We start from the raw sequence: 20,022 nt of genomic DNA on the forward strand, positions 1-20,022 counted from the left end.
ACCTTTCAAAAGGTTAAGAACCCTTAATTGTAGCCTCATTAGCTACAGTTATTGCAGTTCGGCGAAACACTGTACAAAATACAGGACAAAATGAGGCTTCACAGTGCTGCCACGCTAAACAATGGCCCTGACATACAAAGACAGCTGCTGGTAATAACTCCTAATGGTCCTATTACAGGTCATTTAACCTAAAAGCACAATTACTAATACTTTCCCAATTTAACCACAGCCAAAGCCGTACCGTTTTCAATCAGCAGTTAGAGGAGACTTTATGATGTTGGGCAGAAAAATGTTCACCTAAATTTGAACAGCGGGGTTCCAATAAGCTTTACCAGCATGCAAAATGCTGATGACCTGGTCAAAGCTTTGTGAACTGTACATGCACAATTTGCCCGTCCACCCATTTAGAGGGAAAACTGTCATTACAGCCAAATGAAGCCCAAACATTTTAATTGAGGTTAAATTGGATGGAACTTTTGCACTCAAAAATGTCGGCCTTTTCCATCTGCCATCATTAACTATTGGTTGTCCATCACCAGATTTGGTTCACAACAAAGCCCTGAAAACACTTTGGGTATTAATGTGTGCAAATATGCACAGTGAGTTCAGGCTTTGGTGTATGTCAACACCATGACACACTGGGATCTACACTGATGGTTAATCACCAAGTTTGGACAACACACCTAAAGGTACAGTCACATGCACCTGCACAGTGGTTGACCTGTGTGGGTGCTGTGGGTTTTAGGTTGTCCAGGCCAATGGAAGATCATAGATGGCTCTTCCAATTCCCTTGAGATTCCGTTTCAAGGAGCGACTGTTGTGCATATAGTACGGGCATCGTGAAGTATTTTGTATATTGCACTCACTTCTGATGTACGAGTGATGCTGTCGTACGATGCCCTTACCCAACACTAGTCATTAATAAACCACTCGTCACAACTTCTTCCGTACGATACGCCTGTGTCTCACCTATTTCACCCTTACCATATATTACCTCACATTGTTGTAAAAGTACTTGCTACAACCTATTGCTTAAAGCATGCCCACAGGAAAAAATAAAATAAAATAACATTTGCGCTGCAAATGCCTATTGGTACAACCCAACAAATTCAGGAAGCCATCATCTGTCCATCCAATTTCTAAACCTACATTATTCCCAGCTATGGTCCCAAATTGGCTGGATTCAACTTAGCAACTGATGGTCTTATGCGAGGGATACCCTGAACAGTTTGCCATTCCATTGAAGAGCCAATGAGGTCATCAGCAGGTAGGAAAAGAATACCTTTAAGACTTTATCTCTTTTATTTCTATTTTTACTTCAACTTATACTCGTGAGGTTTTATTGGTTTATTTGACATGTTTTAGTCCTTGCATTATCCCTGACACCTTTGAGGTTAGTAGGGTAAAAACTTCCTTCGATCGAATGATAGACAGTTCCTTTTGGTGGATAAAGGTAGATACATAAGAGGATAGTTTGACTATAAACATGTTTAGGACAAAATTCTTACAGAGTAAATAATTTTTACTTTTCATGCTACAATCACACCGGACTTTGAAACACAGGTTCAAGCGACCACTTTCATTGAAAAGTAACTCGGGTGTATGAGTGTTTCGGCTTCAAAACTCTTGCGTTCACATGCCGCTACGCATGTTTTTAAGCCCTTTTTGGGCTCCATGTATAAAAAGTGAGGCCATTGAACGTGCATTGAAAGTTAAACCAGTTGAACTTTGACCAATCAGGGAGTCGGATTTGGTATTGATGTATCGGTAGTATCATAGGCAAGTGACGGAAGTGCCAACTGTTTGAAAATTGATTATGGAGGATAAATGAATGTTTGCTGTTTGTGCTAAACCGGATTATACAAGACCAAGTTGAAATAGAGCTCTAAAGGAAAAAGCTTGAAACAAGATTTGCCCAGCTTTGGCATTTCATACCAAACCCTTTTCTAACAGCAGGTACATGTGTTAATATTGGGCAGACCAGTGTGAACATCAAATGCTAAACAAACTTTCTTGTTTACGTGGCATTAATCTCTAGTCTTGAAATCTGCCCCAGCTTGTTTGAGGGTGAAATGAAATCAATGCATTAAAGGTTTGTGCTCCGACGAAAAACTTGCAGTAAAAGTTGACTTTCTAATGCTGTTAAAGAAATTAGATCATGCTGTGCATTTGTACACGTCACCGTTTTTAGCAGCAAGATGTTAAGCAATAAAAAGCAGACAGCCTTAATTGAAAAGTGACATCCAAAGAAATAAGTCAAAATATTTTTTTTTTCCTCCTTGTCTCCTGACTTTTATCTGTCTCTTCCTCTCTGTGTCTGGGCTCCCCACTGTGCAGAATACATCATCTGCAAGTGCCTGTTTTCTATCAAGCCTCAGCTGATCTATCAATGACACCGTTCTCTTTGCCGTAGCAGACTGTATTGTTAAATTGCACTTTGATTAAATTAGGCCTGCTAATTATGAGGACCTAAATCAATCACTAGGTCAATAACTGAGGCACAAAGCGGACAGAGCAGCTCTAGACCTTTTCCAAACCTCATCAATAACAACTGAAACAGGAGCAGGCCGCTCCTGTTGCCGCAGAGCCGGAGGTTCAAACCCGATAGATAGCTACAAATGCAGTTATCGTTACCGGTGACTGTCCAGGTCTTAAATCTGAGCTCTGGGAGCGTGGCTTTTGGAGGTAGCGGCAAATGTCTCCATTTAAAATAAATGAAAAAAAACTAACAGAGCAAGATGACTCCTCATTTCTGGTTAAAGTGACAGGAGGTGGTTCTGAGCAACCAATCGGAGGCACAGGGAGAGCACCCCCGCTGAGCGGAGGGTCCCAGCTGAATCCAGGGTATTTACCCATGCATTAAAAAGGAGCTCCGCTGTGCTTTTCACAGATTAATCATCATTTTGAGCTTATTAAGTGGGAGGACAGTCTGCTTTCCAACGCTCAGAACATTTAATCCATCTATCAAACTGTGAAGGTCAGCGAGTGAGTGTTACCCCCGTTGAAATAATAGCGCCTGTTTGAATTTCAATGAAGGCTCCCGTGGATTTGATCTAAGTCGTAATCAAATACAATTCCTTCTTTTTAATTATTGTTAGTAGCCGCTCCTGCAATTAGGAGAGTCAGAATCATGCTGACTTATTGAGCTGCGCAGCGGCTGCCAACAAAACTGCACTTCCTGTGTTGCCAAATTTCCATTTGAACCACTTCCTATAGAGTTACTGCAATGCAAATGTTGTTCCAGTGAGCAGTAATTGCAGCACTGGAAAGGGGATGTAGAGAGAGTATCCTCCTTTTTCTGTTTGATTTTTGCAACACTCTTTGACCTAAAAGCCTTAATACACTCAACATGAGGAGAGAAAACTATAAATAAAGGGGAATTGGAGTGAATTATGTTGAACCATGAATAATTTAGTGGGGGAAAAAGCTCTGGTACACACTGGAGCAAGTTATTACACTGTGTGAAGGGTCTAGTCTACAGATCAGTGCTTTGTTTGAGCGGGTAGGGCAGGCTCCAAGAGGGGATCTCATCTGTGGTATCATGGGAGTGCCATCGGTCGAGGTGGAAGGGCGGGAAAAAGGTGGGGGCTCGTTCAATTTAGCTTTAATTGGAAGCTGAAATTCCTGGATAAGGGGAAGACAGAAAAGCCATTTGGCTGAGTCGTTGCTCTCAACCGGGGCTAAATGAAGAGGGGCCGCCTGGAGACGGCGGAGGCCTGTGGAGGGCCGGTAATGAAGAGAGGTCCCCATAGACTTTGGCGCAGTCACAGTAATCAAGGAGGCGCAGGGAAGATGAGTGGGGTGTGGGTGCACGGCAGGAGTGCGCTTTAGTGGAAAAAAAGAAATAAGGAGAGGGGAGAGTGCAAAGACAAATCACCTAAGACAAAACATTGTAGATCAGAAAACAACAAATCAAAGCTGCAGCTGATAATTTACTTTGCAAATGCAACATAATCACTGATGCGATGAGAGCATCAATGCACAGATGAAAAGGAAAGATTACAGAAAATATATCGTTTTTTTTCTGGCGTCTGAAAACACCCTCCCTGTGTACACACACTCCTGCATTCCACACACTTGGCAAGTCTACACTTCAAAGCAGCTGCTTATAATTCAGGCACATCAACAGCAGCAGGAGCCACAAACCTGGTGTGCATGAACAGAACCAAGCAAACAGCACATATTTGTATGCTACAACTTCTCGCAAATGCGAAACACTGTCAGCATGCTATCTGGTTGAAGTCGTGAAAGCATGATCAAATATCTAAGAACTCTGATGAAGCTGTGGAGGGTGGGCTATTCTACACAGAAACCCTGTGGAAGGTGTGCTTACAATCTACAGAAGAGGGGAAAAAACTGGTCTTTTCCATGGGCAGTTGGCTAAAATGACCCCAATGGGTTATTCTGAAGTCATTTAGAAAGTCAGATATCTGCTGTTTTCCCCTTTTGTGTCCTTTCTGAAAACCATTGACATCCATTTACTTCTTTGAAATGTATTAGTTGCATGACCTGATAAGATAACTCTCACCAATTTTACTATTTACTTTCACGTTGAGCTTGTTTGTCCTCAAAAAATGGCTGCCAGAGAGAGTACTTCTGTCATTCCATAAATAACTGACTTACAGTAGGTAAAAAGACAGTTTTTTTTGTTTTGTGGTGGCCACATGAAGCTTCATGGAGCATTGAAGCCTTTCATCCAATTGGTTCACTCCAATGCTTCTTGAAGCTTCTTTTGGTCTAGAAGAACATCTATTGAACACAAAAATATCAGTTGAATTTGAAGTGTGTGGAATTTTGGAGAAAGTCTGTGAATAAACATATCAGCAAAATAAATAAGTTAAAAAAACATGTACATTGTGTGTATGCAACTGGCAGTATGGAAAATGATCATTTACAAATGATAAAAATGATCATTTACAGTGTGGTGAGGCTGGTTGGGGTATGGACAATGATTGTGCTTTGTAACATTGAGATATTGTTTATTGTTTAGGGGACACATCATTGGTTTTTATTTAAAAACAACAGTTTGTCCTAAAACTCCAAACTGTCTCCCGGCATTCTCCTGTAATGTGCATTCAAGAACGTGCTAAATGAGCATTGTTGAAGGCGCGTTCAGACTGGACTGCTGCTACCAGCTACAGTTACAAATGACTTGGTACGAAATGTTGAATCGGAGTAGGCTTCATTGTCATTGTGATATGTTACATGCACAACGAAATTTCAGAATTTAAAAAGAAAATCTCGTGAATCTTGCTCTAGTCGTTTTCTTTCACAGCTCTCCATCAAGCACCTGCATTTTGAATTCAAACAACTACCTGGATCAGTCATGTGGTGCAGCCAGGAAGCAAGCCATTGTACATTTTGTTTTGAGCTCCTCCCCCAAATGAAGCAAGTCTCGATACACACATCTCAGAAATGCCCCCTTTATTGCTCGCCACATGCCTTGAAGCCTCATTACGTCGCTTCTGTTTTCTGTCAATGGAGACCACCCAACAGGACCAATGTATAATCATGAAGATGTTTTTTATCAGAACATCTAAGGTCCAACTATCTGCTCATAGGCCAACATCTGTCTAGAAGAGATGGACCGACCAGCTTCTCACACTCCCACTCAGGAGGCTTTATATTCATCCATCGTTTAGGTTCTGGAATCAAATGCACCCATTTCTCTCCACTGCATCCATCTGTGGCCATTTAGATCTGTGGCTGATGCAAATGAAACGAGCCTCTTCCGCAGAAATGGCTAAGCAGTCACATCTAATGTTTCTCTGTGGCCCAGAGATGTGGATGTTTACTATCGGCCAGGGCCTTATTAGATTCCTTCAGCAACTTAAAAGCATTGGACCCAAATGGGACCTATAACACAGTGCGAAAGGTCTATTGTGACAATGGAGCTCATTGTGTTAGAGTGGACTCATTTGGCACTCTGCAGAATGGAAGTGTGTGGCATATTTTCAAAAAGGAGGTGAGAAGGCAGAGAGAAATGAGCTGGCGCCGCTTTGCACTGTGGGAAGCTGGGCAGTGTCAATCATGCATTGAGTCATTCTTAACAACCCAGAGCAAAAATGAGGAGATTGTTATTTAGCTTAAGAGCTGTCCAGTAAATAAACCAAACCTTTGATTTATTTCTGAGGCAGGAACAGTGAAATTCAATTCCGAAAGGATGAAACAAAAATGATCTTTAGGTCTTGGAAATAACAGAAGTGATCTTTCTGAACATTGTCAGTGCTTCTCCAACGTCCTCCTCAAAAAATAAAGGACTTTATTTTTTTAAAACTAAACTGATGGGGGTGGACTCAAGTATATTAGATCCTCAAAGTTTCATTTGTTTAACCAGAGTGATTGACCCAATTCACACTCATGCCAGGTTCAGTAAGCCCTGCCAGTTTAAAGAAGAGGGCCAAAGTGCAGTTTCATGGACTATGACATGACAAACATCTGATTTGATTGGTGAACACGTCTTAAGGTCCTGCTCCACAGCCATGACACAAATTATGTCATTCAGTGTCAGAACTTTTGTTTATTTGCCCTCTAAAATTCATATGTCCAAGTGGTGGTACACCATATGCCAGTGCGTAAGGACTGACATATGGTGTACCACAAGGTTCTATTATTGGGTCCCACTCTTTAATTTGTACATACTAGATAATAGATAGATAGATAGATAGATAGATAGATAGATAGATAGATAGATAGATAGATAGATAGATAGATAGATAGATAGATAGATAGATAGATAGATAGATAGATAGATAGATAGATAGATAGATAGATAGATAGATAGATAGATAGATAGATAGATAGATAGATAGATAGATAGATAGATAGATAGATAGATAGATAGATAGATAGATAGATAGATTTACTGCAAAAATTTCAAGTTGTTATAAAAATGTATAGTTTAGCTGTGAACATTTTAACCCCTTAATGCTTTTCTACTGGGATGGGAAGAAAGATCCATCAACAACCTGACTGAGCTGCAGATGGATCAAGAAGTGTTAGGATGAGTCTGCAGCTTTCCTTTTTTTCCTGCTTTGTTCTCTGCTGATTTGTCTTCGGGCTGACTGTCCCAGGCTATTCCCTGAAGTCATTATGGCATTCAGCTAAGGTGCCCCTGCTCCCCGTGATTTGTGGGTAATGAGCTGGCACCCCCCTGCCCATCCTCAATTATTCTCATTGAGAAAGTGATTTCTCACTCCACAGAGCAAGTCGCAGGAGGCGACTGGATGAGCTCTAATCAAGAATTAACCCATTGGCAACAGGCTTCAGAAGAACCTGACAACAACAATACAAGATGAAGTAGATACTGGCAGAGTAGTAGGAGATAGTTAAAACGATAGCATGTACAGAATAGTGGCACATTTCAGTGTAAAAAAAGTTATTCCTACTTTCTTGACAAATATTTGCTCAACGGATCTACTTTTTTTTAATGCTTTGAAGTGGAGGAGTAAAAAGAAATAGCACTTGTCAAAAACCGTGATGTGTGTACAGGAAAAGTCTGTTTGCGGGGATTCGGTGCATATGTGAGACAGAAAAACATCTGAGGAAGTAATTAAAACCAAAAATAGGAGTGGGAATTGAAGGCAGGAGGAAGAAAATGTCGACTTTGAAACCAAACTCAATAACTGATGGTAAACAGAAATGAAGGCGACCCAACACAAACAGACCGTTAATTTCCAGACAGAAGAAAATGACACGATTCAATGAAAGCTTCAGTGCTTAAAGGATAATACCGTTATATCACATCATCACAGTTAACAAGGGTTTATTGGCTTTTGTTGCCATGACAGGTATTTTTCAAAACTATACAACTTATACCATACCCAACTTTTTTTTACATTCTGATAAAATACATTTTTTTAAATTGCAAATATATTTTTATAACCAGGGACGCGTTAGAGTAGTCATTACAAATTAGACAAATTTGATGCAGAAAGATAGAAAAATGGGATGGACAAATTAGGGTGGAGCTACTGTTGAAACCTGTTGATTGAGTGAAGGTCATTACGACAAAAGAAAGCACCAAAGAAGCATCTGTAATCCTTTTTTACCCCCAACAATCTTCTCTCAAACAACATTAAATGACTTGTATATACAAAATACCAAAAGCCAAGTGGAAAAAAAAATTCGCTGCTGGATGACCTCCATTGTTGTTGTTGTTAGCTTCACCCTGCATGCACCGTGACAGACCCATTTTGAGTGGAAACACTCATGAGAATTACCTGGACCATTCTAAACCTAACATGACCGTACCGCTTAGAGGAAATGAAGCTGTGTCTGTCTGTGTGTGGCCCTGTGATGGGAAATAGCGGGAATAGGCCTCAGCAAATCACAGGACCCTACACATCGCTTAACAAGAATATAAGTGGGATGGAAGTTATCTAAAAAGATAGGATGGTTGTTTGTAACAAAAAAAAGGACATAAAGGACAAAATGATCAGCAGTAAAAAAAAAGGGGTGTGAAACTAATAATAGAACTTGAAAATCCTTGGTACTTAAATTCCGATGTTCTAAAGTTTAAATTTAGCGCAGTATATTTTTTGGACAACAAGGCCAACCTAAAAACTTTATATTTCTTCTGGTTTTGCTTTCTGAATTTGAACCAATTTTCTTTGGGACACGGCAGTCATAAATCTATCTGAATGTTTCGCTATGACATTGGTAAACTTCAAAGCTGCATTGCTTGATGAATTATTGAAGCATTAAGGCTACCGTAGTCAGGAACCTGGCAGAGTGATATGATTTTGACTTCTAGCAGCACCTTCTAGCACAAATTCCCTACTGAGTTCTACACTTCCTCAAAAATATTATACAAAAATGTAACATTTATTTACTTGTGACATAACTTATTTCAACTTATTCTGAATTATATCAGAGGAATAAAAATAACACAGGCAGGGCCAAACAGATGGTATGAAAGGTTCTTTCCCACAATACAGTTCAAGAGCCAAAATGCCCTGCACTGATTATGCATAAAGATGCGGACAGCATGTGCTGACATCATCTATTGGTTTGTTTTGGACCTTATGGTCATCGCCATATTGTCAAGATATGTCTCACTTTAGAGGAGACATTATACCAGACAGTCTGTTGAAAGAGACTTAGTAGAGCAATTTTGGAATTGAGGAATCAACATTTAACTCTGAATTAAAAGGCCACTCCCCCAGTTGAGCATAACATTGATTTTAAATGTGTATTTTGAATGATGAGATTGATAAAAATGTCAAACTTTCCTTTACATTTGTCATATGAACAATAAAGAGCCTATATCATGCAAAATTAACTTTGTGACAATTTTGGCTGTAAAATAATCATTCCTCACGAAAACAACCCCAAAGTGGTGTTTTGATCCATTCACGCCTCTCTGTGCAATCCACTGAAAGCCTTCACTATGAGCACACGCCCCTCCAAATCCACAAAAATGAGTCGGTTCTCACAAGCTGACAAAGACAAGTGAGGAACAGCCCCTTCCAGGAAGAATCTGCGCTGCCAGCACTGCCCCAAAGGCTAACGAACACACAACCACTTTCTCCTTGGAGCTAGAAGTAATTGTCTAAAATGCTTTCCTTATATAAGCACAATATGCACATTCATCTTTGCAAAAGTCCAGATGTTGTTTGTTTTCGTGATCGAAACGCAGGGTCCCTGCCGAATCTGACTCCAGGTGGACGACATGAAATGGGCGGCCCCGACAAGGACCAAAAGGCGGTGCCTCAGAGATCGAGTGGTTTTACTTCCGGGTGGGAAAATGAGCTGTAAAAATAACTCACTTTTGATAAAAAAAAGTCATTCTTTAGTGTGGCAAAGGTAATATATTATCAGAAATATGGATGTAGTTTACTCTAAAAGGCTTAAGAAAAGCATGATTTAGGCCCCAAGTAAGCAGCAATGTAACATCTTTACTTAAGATTACAATCCTCCTGAACTTTACAGAGGCAGCATTACTCAAGTCTCTGTGATTTAGAAGAAATAGTATTCATGAGAAATTTGGTCATTGTATGTCAGTGTTGTACTTCCCAAACAAAATCAATTTCTGAGGAAGTTTTGCAGCTGCAACATTCACTGGAGCGTAAACAAAAATGGGAAGCACGTAGTGGCAGGACGCTACAAAATGCTAATGCAAAAGGGCCAGTTCAATAAAATTCTTAATGATATGGGAAGCATATATGTTAAAACACTATATACAAAAGATTAGGGACCACCATTTATAAGGCTGTCATTCAGTTTAAAAAGGTTTCTAAGCAGAACAAAGTTCCAGCGTCTCTGGTTAGCAATTAGCTTCTTCCACTTTCGGCTTTTCCCATCAGGGGTCGCCACAGCGAACAAGTCGCATGGTAAATTTGGCAATGTTTTACGCCGGATGCCCTTCCTTCCGGGCTTGGAACCGGCAGAGGAAGAGAAGGGAACAGGGAGCAGCCCGGAGTCGAACCCTGGTTTCACGGACGGAAGGCGCCGGAAACCAGCACGAGCTAAACTGGCTGGTTAGCAATTAGCAACAAACACAAATCTGTACATTCAACTCCTTAACCTTGTTCCTAATCCTTTAGACCTCTCTATTCATTCCCTTTCATTTGTCTGTGTGATGATAAAAAGGGAGACGCCCCGTTAAAACCCAGAAAGAGTAAAAGGGCAAAAGTACTTGAGCTTTTAAGAAACTGCGGGCTGGAAATGGTGGTCTCAGTATGAGACACAAACACACGACAGAAGCACACAGAGCCTCACACTGATTACTGCTGCTGTTTGTGTCTAACAAGACTTTAATAATGACATGCTAAGTAGCATTTTTCTCATAATTGCTCATTAACAAGCTATTCATTCCTCGCTGTGGATTGAATCAACTAAATGGCACTACCAGTGAAGAGCATTTTACCTGCGCCTGGCTTTCCACTAAACACCAGAGTGCATGTGCAGTAAATAAGTCAGTTTCATGTGAGATGGTCCATGCAGCTTAAAACTGATGGTTCCAGAAGGTACTATTGTACTTCCTTTGATTGTCCTATTGTAAATCAATAAAGTAGCACAACTCTTTACATACAAAGAGCATGTGATACGCATTGAAGAACGCTGGTTTTAGAACGTGCTTTTAGCTTCCAGCTTGTTCTGTCACAGCTCTATTCCAATATATGAAAGACTCGGTGTCATATAATTCCCGCCGGACACAAACAGCGATGATTGATTTCTCCCGCATGATCACTTTTCCAACAGTTGGCACTTCCGTGTGTTGAAAACCATGCTACCCATATGTCACTACCAAATTAGACTCCCTGATTGGTAAAAGTTCATCTGGTTAAACCTGAAAACACATTCAATGGCCAGGCGTTTTGTAGGTAGACCCATAAAACTGACTTAAAAACTTGTGTAGCTACGACTGAATAAAAGAGCTTAAATAAAAGAATGCAGAAGCTGTGTGCATAATTGTGCATTTACATAGATTTTTCATTGGAAATGGTCGCATGATACTGAACCCCGTTTTTGATTTGCTAAAAAACAATGATAACAAGAAAGCATTAAAGAAATTGATAAATATTGAAGAGAACCTTGATATTCCCCCCACCTTTAAACCCTTTGTGGTAAAGAAAAAGCACAAAAACTCAGCACTCTGCTCAACCTTCCTCCCTTAAGGCCTCATGAAAGTAAAAATGGAAAAAATGACCCGCACTAAATGAGGCTTAGAAAGCTGCAGGCATTGAGGTAAATTGCAGAAAATAACCAGGTTCTGGTATGTCTGGGGTCCCGGCGTTCCAGAAACAGTTCAGTGGTGATGGCTAATTGGGCTAGCGGCAGACGGACACTATTCTCATTCAGGTCTTTAGCTGCACAACAGCAATTAAGTATGGAGGGGGGGGGGTTAAAATGACCCCACATTGAAAATAACATGTCAATAAAAATGTATTTGTTTAGCAAACAAATGAAAAAATAAACACATATATTTAGGATCTGTCAATATGCATGAATTTAGCATCTTAAAAAAAGTCAGATCAGTTGTTTGTTAAAGGCCTTAAATGATATTGCATAAAAAAGGAGCAATTCAATTTCAAATAAGTGTTTCACACGGATATACAGTTTTTATCTCTTAAAAACATCAAAATTTTTAAACAAGCTCATAAAGATCCATAAGGTGAACAATAAATATTTATACCATTTAAAACGAATGGAGCTAAACTAAAATAACCCACCGTGCAGCAATTAGCACAGATTGCAACACGCACATGTTAAAAACATAGGGCTGTTTTCAATAGGCTCTATATACACAAGCAGCCTTTGTGGGGCAACCGGCCCTCTGTGTGTGTTTTTCAAGTAGAATTAGGAGGCCGGTTCAGGATAAGTGCAAGATCCCATCTGACACTGAACACAGGACAGCCAAAGTGACCAAACCGCTCAGGAATGTGTTCTGCAGTTCTTTCTGTCCACTGTTGTGCTGCAAACCTTAAGAACTGGTGGTGGAAATGTGGAAATGACAATCTGTTCTAAAATAATTGCATCAATTGTACTTTTTTTTTCCATTGGTCTAGGGAGGCTTTGTAGTGAGGAGGCAGACACAGGTGCAGAGTTTGAGGGTTACTTCTTTGATTTGTCCCATGCGTCGCTGCTCTAACTCTGCCCGCAGCTCCCCTCAGGCCCTGCAGAGTGTGTGGCCGTAACCAGCCGACCAATCTGGTGAACAGAGTTCACCCACCAACAACAACAGGGGGAATCAATGCCGACATTTACGACAACTCTGTGAGTGCTTGTAAAAAAAAAAAAAAATGCAATTTATTATTTGGAAAGCTAAAACCAATGAGTTGTGTTTGGATTCACATTTAGAATCATTGATCATTTACTAATGTTTCCCTTTTTTATTAAGTTTGTTTCAAAAGTTTTAAAAATTTTAATAAAATCTATATAATACAAACTTAGAGATAATGATAATAGAAACAATTTAATAATAATAACAATGCAAAACATGTTTGAAGATCCTGAAGTTTACAAATACTTTAGTCTGTATATGATATCAAGCTGATTTTTTAGGTATTGTTTTATTTATTTTTAAAGATCTATAGATTCAGAATACGTATTCAAATTTAAACAGTCACAGACTCATATTCTGTAAACCCATGAGCTTGGCAATAAGCCCTGATACTGCTTTCACTGAAATCTCAGTCAGACACACCACACAAAATTTGTGCAATCAAAGTTCTTTTCACTCACACTAGATATAACATCAACAGTTTGCTTTCTGCCCAGATGTTTTTCACTTTGTTTTCTGAGACAAAAATTGAGAAAATAGTACAATTTTGATCTGAAAAAGTGACATGCGCACTGAAACCCATGCCTCTGCAGACGTCAATCTCTCACCCGTCTCCCAATGAACCCCGACAGATGTGTTCCTGCTGTGTGAGCCTTTGATTTAGTTAAATCTCGGGATGACTGACAGCTGGAGTCAGTCCGGATTCTGGTAGAGCTCACGATAATGGCCTCTGGTCCCTCATCAAGGCCGCAAAATAATACAGTAGAGAGCCACTCAAGCGGATCGAAATGTGTGCGTGTGTCTGTAATGTCGAGCGGGAAGGCCCATTAACATTCATCAGTGGGATAATAGGCCAGCATTAATGTCAGCTGTTTATAAGAAGAATAACTCATAAGGCCTTGGTGTATATGGGCTGATGAAGCAGAGTTTGCAGGGTTAGGAGACGGATGGGGTGGGATTTGGTGGAGGAGGGGCTTCAAAGGTCTCAAATGACACTTGTTTGACACTGAGGGGGATTTATTGGTTGGTTAGATAAACAAGACAGTTGGCCAAATAACCCTGTTTGTTGAGAGCATTCACATTAAGGAAATGAATGGGTTCAACAGTGAAAGTGCAATAAACACAACTCTGCACGCACTTTTTATCATGTCTCATGGAACTCTTGTGTGATTGACTGCAAAAGTCACTTTTGGTGGCAAAGTCTAAGCTTACGTCCTTAATGAAGAGCTGCTTTAGTCTTTGAATATACGTAAGGTCTCTTTGGTTAGATACAGACTGAGGACAAAAAAATTATAAACTTGTCCAGGACAAGCAGATAGCCCCCGCAAAATATCTATGTCCTAGACCCTGGTGAGCTTTTAAAGCAAAAATGTTCATGCCTACTGTTCCTACCTTCATGCTGCGAGTGACAGGTCATAGCAACACTTAAACAACACACAAGGGTAGGTAAGGGTAAAGTAGGTGAGACACCGGTGAGTCCTGCAGATTTTTCTTTCTTTTCACCTCAAAACTGTACAAGGGGCCATTGGTGATATCAACATAATGAGGGCGGGCTCATTCTGTGCAGCCCAACTGTTAGAAATTAGGAAATTAGACAATTAGAATGTAGTTTGTGTGGGCATCCTCTTGGTGTCCTTCTGGCACTATCACGTGCACACCTTGTGCTTAAGGCATTCACATGCAGTCAGAAAAGCCTTGTTTCCACTGAGGTGTACGGTCCGGTCTGGTTTAGAATGATCCAGGCAATTCAGGTGAGCGCTTTCACTCAAAGGTGGACTGTCACGGTGCATGCAGGTTGAAGCAAACAACAACAATGAAGTGCACTCATTTATTTCCGCTTGGTTTTTGGTACTTTGTATAAATAAAGCATTTATTGTTGTTTGAGAGAAGATTGCGGGCGGCGAAGAGGAATACAGCCGCTTTTCTTGGAGCTTTCTTTTGTCATAATTAACTTCAGCCAATCAAGAGGTTTGAACAGTAGTTCCGCCGTAACCAGTCCATTCCATTTTTCTATGAACCTACAACGAACGTTGGCCCAAAGATTGATACTATTCGCTTCGGCTTTAGTGCGTCCATTTTATAATGGAAACACTCAAAATACCGGACTGGTCTGGACCGAACCGTAGGGTACCGCTCAGTGAAAATAAAGTACAGTGGCCAGTGTACACACTTTAATATGACAAGAGTGTGGCATAAGGGCATTATGCGTGAGCATTGTCTGTACGTCATAAGTGTTTGCAACTTACGAATACTTGACAATACACTTACCACAGACGGCAATTGTACGTTCTATTTTTACAATGTCCCTACAGGTGGTCGTACGAGCCTCAAGGGAACCTTAGGACACATATGCAATCCCGATGCAGACGGTTCTCTCTACAACCCAACGTACAGGTGCATGTAACCAACAACTAATGACTAGAGTGTGGTGTAAGGGCACCACACGACAGCATCACCCGTACACCATAAGTTCTTGCAACTTACACTACCCAAATACTTGTTAATACACTTACCTCACACACAACAATCATACAACCCTAAAACCTGCAGCATTGCACAGGTTTATGTGACTAAAGCTTTAATAAGCACCACTTAAAACTTTGATTTTACTGTGATTCAGGGAGGAATAGCCATTAGGTAGATCAGAAATACACTCGTGTATAATCTCTTGAAGTAAAAACTTCATCAGTCGCTTCAGTGAAAGACAGAAAGAAGAGTGGAATGCCCCTTCTTTGTCTCTATTTTTAAGTCATAAAAAGAACAATTGCATAAAGCAGACAATAAAACCACAATAAACAAAGACGTGCTAATTAGAGTGCTATTTCTCCTCCAAAAACCTTGGCATATATCTAACCTATGTGTGTACATTTGTGCACGCTCATTATCCCTGCTGGGGCCGCTCGCGCTTTTTAATTAACCCACGCAGCGTATTTTTATCTGACGGCTCTTCGTTGTTGTGCTGCACACACATCAGACATAAAAAAAAAGGCAAAATGCGTCGCAATGCAGAGCGAGTGAAACAGAACGGCTCTTAAGTACCTACAACTTCCCCTCTAATGAGCAGATTTGTGTTTTGTGACTCTTATTAGTCACGCAACCATCAGATTATGGCCAGGTAGCAATACAAAAAAGAAGCATCAGCACAGCAGATCCTGCCTTTGATGCTGGTACATTTCCTGCTGTTATTCAATGAATATTTGCAGAACTTTTCCACAGAGAACCCCCTGCTTGTATAATACCCTGCTGCAAAAGAATAATCTCCTACTTCATATTTATATGTGTTTTGATAGGTATCAAATGAAATTCTCCAAAATGGAGGAAAAAGAAATGATGTCCATACATCACAAAACTATTTACTGAACTATCTGCACAGCAGAAATATTTGCGATGAAGCAATTTAGCTGAACTTCAAAAAGTCCATCCATCTTCTACCGCTTGTCTGGAACTGTCTCAGCAGAGATCCCTTGAGCTCCAGCGTGTCCTGGGTTTGTCCCAGGGCCTTCCTCTTGGTTTGACATCTCCATGAAGAAGTCTAGAAGGCGTCAGAAAGAGATGTCCAATGTACCTCGACTGATCTTAAAGTGAAGGAGCAGCTGCTCTATTCTAAGCTCTTTTTGCTATCTTTGTCTTATTATTTCCATGTTTATATATTAGAACATCAAGGAATCTGCCCAGATCACACAGTGAAACCTCCTGTAGGTGGTAGCCCTATGGGAAGGAGATTTCATGGAGTAACTTTGGGCTAAACCCAGCAGAGATATGAAGCAGACCCAACCCCAGGCTTGGTTCCAGGATAAGGCCAAAATGGTGTCAGGTCAAATAGCAAAGTTTGCAAAAATTAGAATATTAAACAAGCTGGAACAAGAAGTGATATTTTGAAAATAATGCTGACATGGTCAAATATAAAAAATAAGAAGATGAAAAAAAAACGTATATGACTCAGTGTAATAATTTTCACTGCTCAGTTTTACATTCAATGACTGTCCCCAAGAGTAACCCCAAGCCCCTCTACATTTAAATTAAACTTATCATATTTGAAACACTAACCCTAGCCTTCACATCAATCCCAACCCTAACCAGACTCCCCTGGACTAAAGATGACCCAGGGAGTAGAGCTGTGACGGTGTGGGATTTTTGATCACCGGTAATGAACCAGCACGGGGCGCGGTGATGCGGTTAACTGCACGCACCCAAAACCCAAACACAAAATCCCCCCGTGGCCGCGTCGCAAATGAATAAAATTACAACGCAGTATTCTTTATTAACAAATAACAGTAACAACTAACTACTACCTATCTAACTAATGAACTAACTATACAGGTGTTGCAGAATGACTATGTGTATGTGTGTCAGTGCGCCGCATGTGTAGAAGGAAGGTGCTGGGGGGTGCGTGTCGATTCTTCTGCAGCGGACCGCTCTCGAGCTGCACGCGCGGTGAGACGGCAGACACTTTGTTACCTTTCCGGTAGCCATGAAGCCTGACACCCATGAAGAACACGGGGCAGGAAGCTCTGCCTTTATTTATACAGACAAGTAACTATGCGCTGCACAAAATAGTTCCCAAACAAAACATGTAGTGATATTCATGGAAATCTAACAGCGCGCGTTCATGTTTGATGTTACAGAGTGAAGGAGAACAGTAATAAACCCCCCCCCACCCCCCCCAATACAAAATCCTCCGGCGGGCGGCCGTGTCACGCACTAAAAAACGCATGCAGTTTTTAATGGAAATTAATACAATGGAAATTAATTATTAGGATGCAGTAAATGTGTCGTATTTCCTCGCAAGACGGAAACCTCTGTTGTACAATGAGGATGTGTATGTGCTTCTGAAACCGCACGCGTGTGTGTAAGAGGAGGGAGCGCGTGCCGGCTAGAGGGTGTGAGAGTCGCGGGCAGTGCAGGGAGTGAAGGAGACCAATAATAAAAGGTTTCCCCCAGAAACCCTTGAAGTCTGAACACAGGACTACCAGAAAGAGTAAATTATCAGCAAAGATGAATGTGTTTAATGTGTTTATTATTGTTACAATATCGCACCATATGCAGAACTTAAAAAAAAAAAAACTGCGGTGATGCAGTTATCGTCATACCCCTACCAGGGATTACAGGCCTAAACCTAACCAGTCTTTACTCAAAACTACATTTGCCTCCTAATCGAAGCCTCCCTGCCTCGGGCTGTGCTGTATGGAGTGTGCACTGACCCTGCCTTCTTTTGGATGGTGGGTTTCAGCCGTTTTTTTCTTTTTTTTTAAACCCAAAAGTTTTGAGAATTGTAGAAAAACTTTTTACTAAAGCTTAAAAAAGATTTTTTTTTTAACTTTTAGGGTCGCCAATTAAAATAAAGTTTTTTTGGGGGGTGATATGGGATTTCGATTCCAGTCATGGACTTCCGGTTCTGGACGTTGATGTCTTCTTGCATTGAATTCAACTTACTTGCCAAAATAACAAGCCACCTACCGGCTATCTGAGGAACTAACCTAACTTGAGTTTTCTCAAACTGGACGTCATGTTTTAGTACAAAATCATACATAAGATGTAAAAAACGCAAAACCTATTTCTAGTTTACCAAAGTGTCACAATTGCTGTAAAAATGTAGTTATCAGTACAAACAGACTACTACATTGTAAAAAAATCATCTACTATATTGGTTTTGGTTTATTTAGATTTTCCACTAAACCCAACTTGTAAACTGTTCAACATATAAAACAATGTACAGTATGTCTTGCTGCAAATATGTTGTTTATGACTTGGTTCAAAGGTTAGTTTTTCAGGAGACATCAAAATGTCTGATGGAGAGGAATACTTTTGAAAGAAAACAACAGAAAGCCAATAACGTAGCTAGCTAAGCATGCCGGTGATCAAATGTAAACTTCTCCAACGCCAACCGACAGTATTGATTCTCGTCTCTGCATCCTTTAATCAGTATTTTTCTCTTCATTTTCCCTATGCTAGAGCAGGAAGACAACAGTGATGGGTGGAGACTGACACACAAACTGGGGGAAGTCTTCTGCTCATTAGGCTGAGCATGTTCACCCCCCCCCCCCCCCCCCCCCAAGGTCATCTCTGCTCTCCCTGCAAAGAGACTCTGTCACTTTTAATAACTTTTAAAGGGAGCATATTTTTCTTCCTCTTTTGACAGAGTGTGGAGCAGAGGGAGTAGTCGCCAACCGAGTCAATCATGAAGTGCCAACAGAGCAAGGAGGTGCAAAGTGAGAAGACGTGTCTGAAATCACTAAAAGTACAACTTCCTTTTCTTTAGGAAGCACAAAACGCATAATGTCATATAGGAATGTAGATGTATTGGTCCAAACGATTTGACATGACAATTGCACCAAAGTAACAGATACCAAAGAGGCTCAGATGGCATTAAGGAGCTCAAATACCCATCTTGCATTTCCATGACAACAATGGAAAAAGAGTAGCACTATGTTGGCATTGTGGGGCGGCCATACATTACGAATGTAGATATTAATGTTTAAAATTCTTGAGAATAAAAGAATTAATCTAGAAGTTCCAAGATTCCCACACTGATTTGGTAAAGTGTTTTCCAAATCTTTGCCTCTGATCGTCAAGAAAGTATTAACACGTGCAATAAAGATGTGCTTTCTCCATGGCCTTTTGTTCCTGCTAACCTGCTTCTCAGACAGGCTGAATATAGATGTGAAAAGAGTCAATTCAACATGTTTAATCAGTCATATTGCTACAGTATGTTGGTCTTTTTATTTGTCCCAATCTCTTGAGCGCCCTGCTAGAAATGTTTAATGTGCGTATTCATCAAAGGCAAACAAATTACACGGATAGTTTGCCTGTCAAACAGACAAATTCATCGGTGCATCCAGTTAGTAAAGCAAGTCAGAATCTTTTGGCCCGCGTTGTCAAGTTTTCCCAGCAATTGTACTTCAAGTAACATAGATTTTTGGTCACAGCTGACTACTTTTTTTTTTGTGTTGACAGGATTTAAACCACACTGCTCTCTTTATCGAACAATAAAGGTAGATGTGCGTAAACAGCGACTTTAAAGCTGCTTTAAAACAGCGCCAGAGCCCTTCTTCTGGTACGGGTGAAGTGATTTACAAGCAAAACTGGGATTTTTGTGCACGGAGAAAACCAAACTGGAGTTGTATTCTTCTTTTAAAAGGAAAAGAAAGGATGTTTAAACTGCTAAGGAATGGCAAGGAAAACCTTTGAGAGGACGTGTTGGCTAAAAATTTGTTTTCAAGACTATCTATTGATGGAAGAAAACACGAGCTGTAAAATTAGCAGAAAACTGCTACGAAAACTTGATCCACTTAATA

The 20,022-nt window shown here is 40.4% G+C and overlaps 1 protein-coding gene across 2 annotated transcripts in view; it reads right to left on the bottom strand.

Moving 5' to 3' along the window:
• LOC101161760 (partitioning defective 3 homolog) overlaps positions 1-20,022 on the bottom strand; it is a 409,769-nt gene that overhangs the window by 245,672 nt on the left and 144,075 nt on the right. The gene's annotated exons all lie outside the window — the stretch shown is intronic.

Source organism: Oryzias latipes, chromosome 20 (genome assembly GCF_053564925.1).
Source record: "Oryzias latipes strain Hd-rR chromosome 20, Olatipes_Hd-rR_3.1".
NCBI classification, from domain to species: domain Eukaryota; kingdom Metazoa; phylum Chordata; class Actinopteri; order Beloniformes; family Adrianichthyidae; genus Oryzias; species Oryzias latipes.